This window comes from Telopea speciosissima, chromosome 10, assembly GCF_018873765.1.
Source record: "Telopea speciosissima isolate NSW1024214 ecotype Mountain lineage chromosome 10, Tspe_v1, whole genome shotgun sequence".
NCBI classification, from domain to species: Eukaryota; Viridiplantae; Streptophyta; class Magnoliopsida; order Proteales; family Proteaceae; genus Telopea; species Telopea speciosissima.
Genome location: NC_057925.1, coordinates 25,469,097 through 25,478,527, shown reverse-complemented (window position 1 = coordinate 25,478,527; position 9,431 = coordinate 25,469,097).

Below are 9,431 nucleotides of genomic sequence, written 5' to 3'. Positions count from 1 at the left end.
CGGCGCAGTGGAAAAGTCCCCCACAGCATCGTGGTGCTCCTCCACGGTGCCGTGGAGGACCTATCAGGGCCAGGCTGTGGGGCACCCTCCCCTATAAATAGGAGGGTCCCCCTCCCCTCATTTCATGGATTTTTAGGGTAAGGAGACCCTCCAGGTGTGAGTTTTACCCCCCATTCATCCTCTTTGTCCTGATTTCCCCTCTTGAAAGTGCCCGATTAAGTGAGGTTCTCAAGTACGGGTAGATCCTTCGATTACCTGTGTAACAAGAGAGTAATCCCTTTTCCCTCATGTTTGTTATCCCGTCTATGCACGGATAGCAAGCGGAACCCCATATTACAGCCGTCATTCTGTCCGACTGCTTACAACCAAACCATCTAGAAGAGCCATTATTCTGTCCTAAGGAATCAGTGTCGGCCCATTTCTCCGTCTCTCCTAAGCTAAGAAAATACCCTCATACAGGTATAATTATTGCACTTTTACTGATCCAATGTAGTCGTTAGTGTTTTACCGTCTTAATGTACATATTGTAGATATTAATGTAGTGTACATAATATCCCCCCACCATGATAAAAGGAGAGATGTCACACCCCAAACCACCCCCTGGGAGGATTAGGTAGGTGACTCGAATTGCATAATGGCAGTCCGTAAAATCCCATGGATCTAGAAGCAGTTAATACATTCACGGACACACGCACATCCATAGCATCACCACAAGTAAGATCAGAGTGCTGCAGATAATCTACAATTATAAAAAGAGAGAGAAAGCGTAGCAATACGGGAAATGTTTGTGATATACATATATAAGTAAGATTTGTTCCATTCCCCATTACACCCACAAACTGAACAGTAAGAACTGACATATACATAAGCTAAGGTAAAAGTAACTATATGCAGGGCGAGATAACTCAACCCCAAAAAGAAAAGAAGAAACTAAAACAAAAATAAAGACGGGGATAAACTCCTAACAAAAATCAAAATGGAGTCCCCAAAACAAAGCATCAAGAGCGCCCCTCACTGGTCTTCATCAATAACCACTAAGAATGCTCGCATCCATCGGGGTCCACACCAATATCATCATAACCACAATGGCTCTCCTCCTCATAATGAGCCTCCATGCCATAGTGGCATCAATCTGCACAATCATCTAGAAAGAAAAACATATATAATAGAGTGTGAGCCCCACTAAGCTCGTGAGTAAACATATCATCATGCATGCATATGCAACCACAATCCACATGATCCTACATGATATGCAAGTCCAGATTAGTTATTAGCCACCTAACAATACAGCTAAGTCAGGTTAGTGCTACTACAATCCCCAATACATGTATCCCTGGTGTGGGCTTGGTTACCCTTTCCCACGATACACCCATTGAGTTGTCGGAGAGGACTAGTCAGCTCCAGCGCACTAGTCCTTGGTCAGCCCGACTGGCCCTCTATGATTGAACTTGTGAGGTAACCGACTTAATAATAATTTCACCTTTTCAGTGCTTCCCGACATGTAATTCGAGGATAAGCTTTGTTTAGCATATAGCCATGACTCATCTACTGGTGCTTCCCAAGCTTGTTGCTCGAGGCTTCCCGGCATATTTGTCCTAGGGCATCCCAACATGTAGCCGAGGCTTCCCGACGTAAATGCCCGAGGTTTTACGGTAGTCCTCACAGTTATCCAACACCTTAACCCCTGTTGGCAAGGGTGTGTAGAACGGGTGATGAATCTCTAGCCCCATGTCTATATGGCATCGTATGAGTCAGGCAGTGTCAATCGTATCCCATACTACGGGCTACCACAGGCCTCATTTCCAAGCCGACTATGGCATCTAGTTTAGCATTCACAATCATCATGATATATTCAAGCAGAATTGATCAACAGTCATACGATGTGTAATATTTGAGAAAATGCAATTGAATAAGTAACATAGAATTATAATTAAAGAATTTAATTTCCGGCATAATAATATTGTTACACGTACATACACGATAATATTTCACTCACCTGGGTCTGGTTCTAGGAATTCAGTTGTAGTTTCATTTTCGACTGCAGTCTGGCTGTAGGCCTCGAGCGCGGGATCAAACCCTAGATATATATCAGAAATACATTACTTAATATATCAAACTATTTTTGGATGTCCTAGGGTTGATCTAAGCTTACTGGGTTGACTCGATGCACAATTGAACGTCACTTGGAATTCTCTGGGCCTTGCACTGGGCCTTAGGCCTATGTCTTGGTGCATCATCCAGAGATTGTGGCTTAGGGACAAAATGGTCATTTACCATAGTAGTACATGACTTTAGGTCCTAATAACCTCACAACATTGTTTCCAACTTAGCAGTGCTGCAGGACCAACACAGACAGGGTTTCCATCCCCTGCGGGGCCCACTTGGGTACCTAAGGTATTCATATTTATGGACAGATGTGGGGAGGGGTATTTTGGTCATTTACCACCTCCCTATACTATTTTATGGTCCATGGGTGAAGATCCCCAAGTCAGACCAGCAAAACTGCCACTTTTCATTCTCTGGGCGATGTCTCTAGGTCATGTCTGCATCTCCCAGAGCCTGCTTAACACATGAACAGGCTCCAATTCCTAGGTTTTGCACCATGGGCAGTGCCTTAATCATCCCCTTATGCATGTAAGGTCATCATGGACCCCTTGGGGTGTACTTTGCATTGGACCCCATAGATTTTTACTTGGGCCCACCACTTGGCTGCCAGGAGCTGCCCAGAAAGCCCAGTAAATAGTAACCCAGTGTAGCTTCAGCTACAGACCATGGATTTGGCTGCATGCAAGGGTTGAGTCACATATAATACAATGATCTAAAGTTGTTACAACTCATGGCTAGGCTGCATGCAGCCAGGACACACAGATCTGAGCCCAGACTGCCTGTTCTTGGTGTAACAGTGCAGTGCAGTCTGGCACCAGCTGGGTTTTGGTCTCAGGTGTAGAACAGTCATCAAAACATGGTCAAAATGCTCAGATCCTCCATGCATCATGCTTGCATGTTGGATCTGAGATGGTCCATGGCAGCCCCAAGCTATTCTGGGCTGCCAATGGCCAAAAGGGCTTCAAACATCAGAGATTTATGGAAATGAATAGAGAACAGCAGCATAGCAGTATGACAAGCATGGTCCTTATACCTTGTAGCAGGTCTAGTAGTAGATTTGAGCCAAGGTGAGACCTTCTCCTTCTTCTCCTTATCTTTCCTTCTTCTTCTCCTTCTCTTTTCTCCCTTTTCATTCTTCTCCTTCTCTCCACGATTTCAACAGTGTCTAAGGTTCTAAAATGAGCCTAAGGCACCCCTATTTACAGGCCAGCCTCATACTGAGGTCTATTTGCCTACCAAAGCCCTTTTTGAGAATGTGTTTTTAAACTAATTCTCAGCCACTCTGGGCACTCAGTTGGGGTCCACAGGGGTTCAAGGACATGAGGTGGTCCCCCAGACTCCCCTCAACCTATGGAGGGTGCCCATGTCCAATATGGGTGGTCCCCACAAATCTGTGCATTAAAATATTGTATTTTCCCACTTTGGGCGATGTCTCTGGGTGATGTCTACATCGCCCAGTGCATCGCCCAGAGATTTCAGCAAGGCTGATTCTCTTTGGGCTTGCATAGGGGTTTGACCCAGGGTTAAGGCCTTGCACCCACATGCCACCCAGGGCCTTTTGCACCTATTTTTAGGGGTGGGACCCACATGTATGGAGAGGAGAGAGAATACCTGGAGTCCAAGCAGTACATTATGTTGTGGGCAGTGCAACTAAAGGATCAACAATCCATCTTCTAACAGGTATGCAGGAGGACATCCTCGGGGGTTCTCCATCAAATTCAACCACTGGAGTGATACTCCACAGTGTGCTTGGATGCCATGTTAGGGGTTCCTGTCCTTCAATCAAAATTCCAATCAGTCAGGGGCAAGTTTGACAAGAGAATATTCGTCATTTAGTAGCACCTATAACAGAGAGACTGGCTTCTGCCGAGCAAGATGGGTGCCTAGCACCTTCCCATGCTTGTAACCTGACCCCTTACCCGAATATCTGACCAAACCACATGGAGTCCTGTAGCCCGACTCCGTTGGCGACGGACAGGGCTACACTTATTGGGTCCTAGGCCCTAACCCTAGGTGGCGACTTCACATTTTTTTATATATTCTGATGTATGACCCCAATCCCATGATGATGTGTCAGAATGACACCCTCTATCTAAAGTTAATATTCATGTCGCCAACGAGGTTATGGAAACTTCGTCACCCGAGGACCACAGTACTTACACCGATGATTTGAAGTTTCTCTCTATCGTCGTTAAAAGATAAACCTCTCCACTTGTCTGATTACTTTAAACTTGAAATTAGTCAAATCTGACTCATGCTCATCTTCCTCTTCAAAATCTAGGTTTCCTGTTTTGGATTGATTTGTAAGGGTTTCACACATTTGATCGATTTGCAAAAGAGTGCAACCATGGCGAAAGGAAAGCATTCTCGAATACTGAACATATTGGACGGTCTACTGGAAGAGAACCAGCTAAGCCTTCCTTATTTAAATAGTTTTTATTTGTTATCCCATGCAATAAGGGATTCTATTAGTAGTTTCCTATTTGGTCTCTCTCTCTCTCTCTCTCTCATGCTATATCTATGGCGCTTCTATGTATTATCAATAATATCTTCAGATTTTCTCATATTGGATGGTCTACTGGTTTTTATTTGTTATCCCATGCAATAAGGGATTCTGTTAGTAGTTTCCTACTGGATCGTGGCAATCGATCGCTTTAAATGAAACACTCGAGTATGTAGCTTTGAATCTGTTGTTATTAGAGTACAAAGACGGTTTCAGATTGGGGAGGAAGATGGGTGAAGAGATGCCTTCTTCACCCACCACTTAAACTACATATGGGTTTTGGGTTTTGGGTTTTGGCTCTTTGTTAAAAAATTGTTATAAAAATCATTTGCACCAAACCTATTTTTCATTCTACAATCAATTATGTTTAGTAGTTACCAAACACATTATTGTTTCATCAAAAATGGTTTTTAGTAATGATTTTTCTAAATAGGAAAAAAAACAAAATGAAAAGTGATACCTAAGAGGCCCTTATATCATCCTATTAGTTTCCATAGTTTGATATTTATGTTTATGTTATTATATTTTCGTTGATACTCTTATTAAGATTATATTGTTGGGTCAGTGTTCTTGGCACTGCAAAGTGTAGATCCTAGTAGAATATAAGAGGTATTCCAGTCACACGGCCCTAGGTGTAGGGAGCGGTCATCATGTTATCTTCGGCATAATTGTTAGGAGTTGGAAACCCTTTGGACAACTATGGACATTGTCTATGTGCATCACCTAGTTTGTAAGAAGACTCAGGGGCACCCAATGTTTTTGCCTTTTGACAGTTTTATTTTTTTTCTTTTTTCCTTTTATTTTATTATCAATGCTTATATGATAAAATGTTGAATGCTCACACATGCCATGGGATTTTGCTGCCCCTTTCATTTTCAAGGTCATGCTTTTTGTCTTCTCATTGGAACCCCACATGCCATTTTCTAGGTCATGCTTTCTATCTTCTCATTGGAAGCTCACATGCCATAAGGACTTAATTTTTATTAGCTTTGAGGGTCACACAGTGTTCTATTCCCAACTTGCAAATAAGCTTAGCACACTCCTTACACCACTGCTGTCCACCAAGTTGCCAACAATGACAACAAAGCCATTAGGTCAACATATTGGAAATGTGATGAGATATGGATGTGAATGATGGATATACAATAAGACAAGAATGTGGATGATAGTTGTGAAATAAATGTGATTAAAGGGATATGGGTGGTCGATGTGTATATTCTGACATCGTGATCGTCTTGTTTGGTAAATGAGAAAGGGATACAGGTGGTCGATGGGCATATTTCGACACCATGATCGCCTTGTTTAATAAACCAGCATGGATGTTCGAGGTGTACATTTTGAAACCGTGGTTGGGATTATCAGAGGCTTTCCGAGACATCGATGCGTGTCCCATGGTCAGCATGCTTCCATACGCAATTAGGACTGTTATCGCTGAGTGTCTGACGGGTACATTCTAGAACCAGGGACAACGCAAACTGCATTGTAGTTAATAATATGGCATGTATGCCCTGCATCATAAATCATTGTGCATTATACGTCATACTACATTGTACACCATATATCATGATTGATGGTCCATATTGAACTGTTGTATATACTCGTGTAACTATAAACTGGATTTGATGTACGAGTTATCATTGGTGGTATGAGATGTCAATGATGTTCATTTATAATGTTCAGCTTGCAGTCAATCATTTGTTTGTTTGTGGGTGATTCAATTTTTTGCACATTGGGCTCAGTGGAGCTCATCCCTCATGGAACTCTTTTTTTTAGAATGTGATGCATGTAGTATTGTACTAGAGGGTGATAGAGGATATGGTAAAAGATGTGGATGCGAAAGTTGGTCCATGGCCATTGATACGATGATTATTTATTTTTACTTCTTGTTGTATTTCGATGTCGTATTTTCTTAATGTTTTATTTTTCCTTCCTTTTCTGTATTGTAAATCATCATTTAATGTATTACCTTCTAAATTAAGCATTGTATATGTTCAGACCATTGATGATCAAGAATAATCCTCTCTATGTAATTATTACCATTTTAGTTTTCCCTTACTTACAATCAGCGGTTTTATTTATAAGTCTTCCGCGACTCTGATGTTATTTATGATTCTCGACTGTGACTGTGGGGTAAGCCACTGTATCCATGATCCTGGTGGTTGTTTAGGATGATGGTAAACATCCTAGTCACATCAAAACCCTAGGGTGGGGTTTGGGGTGTGACCATCCTTCCATGCTACTTCACATAAATATTTCTTTATCTTTTACAAGTCAGGAGACTTTGGTTCGGTAAGGATGGGAAATGATAGAAAATAAAAAATTGTTGGAATGGATAATGTTTGCATTACAACCAATGTTGGCTATAAGTTGGCTCTCAAGGATGTGAGTCATGTTCTAGATCTCAAATTAAATCTCATTTCAACTAGGAAGCTTGATGACGAAGGGTATGAGTCACAGTTTGGTAATGGGATGTGGACATTGAAAAACGGCTCTCTTGTTGTGGGAAGAGGCAAGAAATGTTGCTCTCTTTATAAGACTGAATCTCAGTTATTCAAAGGTGCAGTGAACACTGCCATTAGAGATTCTCAATCGGATTTGTGGCGCTGGCGGCATGGCAACATGAGTGAAAAAGATATGGAGGTTTTGGTGAAAAGAAATAATCTTTCAAATTTCAAAGTTACGTCTTTGTCCCCTTGTGATGATTGTTTAGTTGGAAAGTAACATAAATTTTAGATGAACTATACCATTATGGAAAGAACTATTCTCAGGTAACCTATGTTTCCCATGTAGTTTAATTTTGTTGGAAGAGATGTCAAACTCGAATGCAAAGGTAAAATACTCAATCCAAGTTCCGCTGCGGATTCAGATAACTAGGTTGGTGGTTAGTTTTCAACAGTCCCCTCTCCAAATGGCCTGCAAAACGTCCTCCTCCAACGCACTCAACACCTTAGGCCTATTCACCTGACTTAAAGAAATTCCCTCTAACCACTGCAACAAAATGCTGGAACAAGTTTCAACCCAAAAGAACCTATTCCTCCAACCATCAGTCGCCCTATTGCGAAGATTAACTATCCTCACCTCATTCCTGGTATGAGAAAAATAATACTAGGAAAGCGCCTTTCCCTGTGACTTTAACATGAAACAATGAGAAAAAATTTTGATGCACAGATCAAATCCACTCCATCTGCTAGCTACAATGAACACAACGATACACTTCCAAGCATTAGGAGATAGCTGAACAGGTGCAATCTCATAACGGCAAGGGACATCGATGAACAAGGGATGCAAAGGAAGACATAGCCCAGATAGGAACATATCTTCATAAAAAAATAGCAACTCCACAATTTTTTGACAGGGCCGTCTCCCCTCTTTAGGAAGGGACATCTTGAACGATGCCGGAATGTGATACTTGACCCTAATAGCCTCCAAATTCTTCTCCTTGAGTTTAGAGTGAAATTCCCTCGGACCCTTACCATGAGACCGCCCCTCAGTCGATTCCAATCTCCTCCTCTCAGGACTTTGCAACATCGATTCTGGACCCGAAGGATATGCCCAAATGAAAGAATTATTAGTACCCCCTTCGCTAGATAAAGAACGATTAGCCTCACCTGCAGAAGCATCATCTCCCCTACCGGATTTCAAAATAACTTTTTTTCCCATTCTCTCATAAGATAGATAGTGCAAATCGCAACCGAATGAATCGAAGACTTCACAATAAGACAGAAACTCGAAGAACCAAAGAAGAAAACTGAGAAAGATAATTTGCAGCCAAAGCAACACCAATGAATGAAGGGGCACACATATATACGTTTTGACACCAAACCAGCCAGTAGATCCAACGCTTCAAATTCATGGTAGCGAATGATCAAGGTCATCACCCGCTTCAATCCATGATTTCAAAAAATGCACACATTAATTACTAACAAGACTAAGCACGTCAAAATTGTCACCTAACCAAAAAAGAGATCAACATCCAGTAAGGCTACTCGATGAGCAACAAGACTAACGATTCTAATCCAACAGGAACCAGAGAACCGCAACTCAGTACTCCTTGAAAAATCATCATCAATTCCGCATCTATCACCTGAAAAAGGATTGGTGCTCCCCGCCTAAATCAGCATATTCGAATATTTTATTCCATCAATTCTCTATGAGAGTCGAAGGAGTGGGGGACTTATGATATATCAATAGGATAAGCAATTGAGAGCACTATGCCTCGGGCCACCCTGATTTTTCAAAATTTTACTTTACTCCATCAACTATCTACGAGACTCGAAGGAGTGGAGAACTTATGATATATACAGAATCTAAACTCCACTAGCATAAAGACACGCGTAATAAGGCTGAGCTAGAGAGTGGTTCAAGAAATAAGAACCAACAAACCGGTCGGATCCACTGCCATGGCCTCGCGCTAGAACCATGCGCAAGAAACTTTACACGTGGCCTACTAAGAGCACAATCACTGACAATACTGACAAATTTGGTTAATGGTTCCTGCTCGGATCTCCCTCCTGACTTGAGGAATACGCAACCCTAAGGAGAAGAAGGACATTTGAGACAAGGTCATATAAATAAGAAGATAGGGGAGAGAAAAGGTAAGACTCCTATGACTGTTCCATTTGTTTAGACCATGAAGCTCTAGAACCAAGCTTTCCGTCTCCGACCCTGCTAACTGCTGTTTTTGCTTTGAAATCTAACTTAGGCATTGGAGAGTCGTCCCCCCGAAACCTAATTCGGGGCACTCACCTGCTTTATCTTCTGGTTCAATTGTGTGGAGGACAGAACCGGACCACGAGAGGAAGATCTTGGCAGCAACACTTTG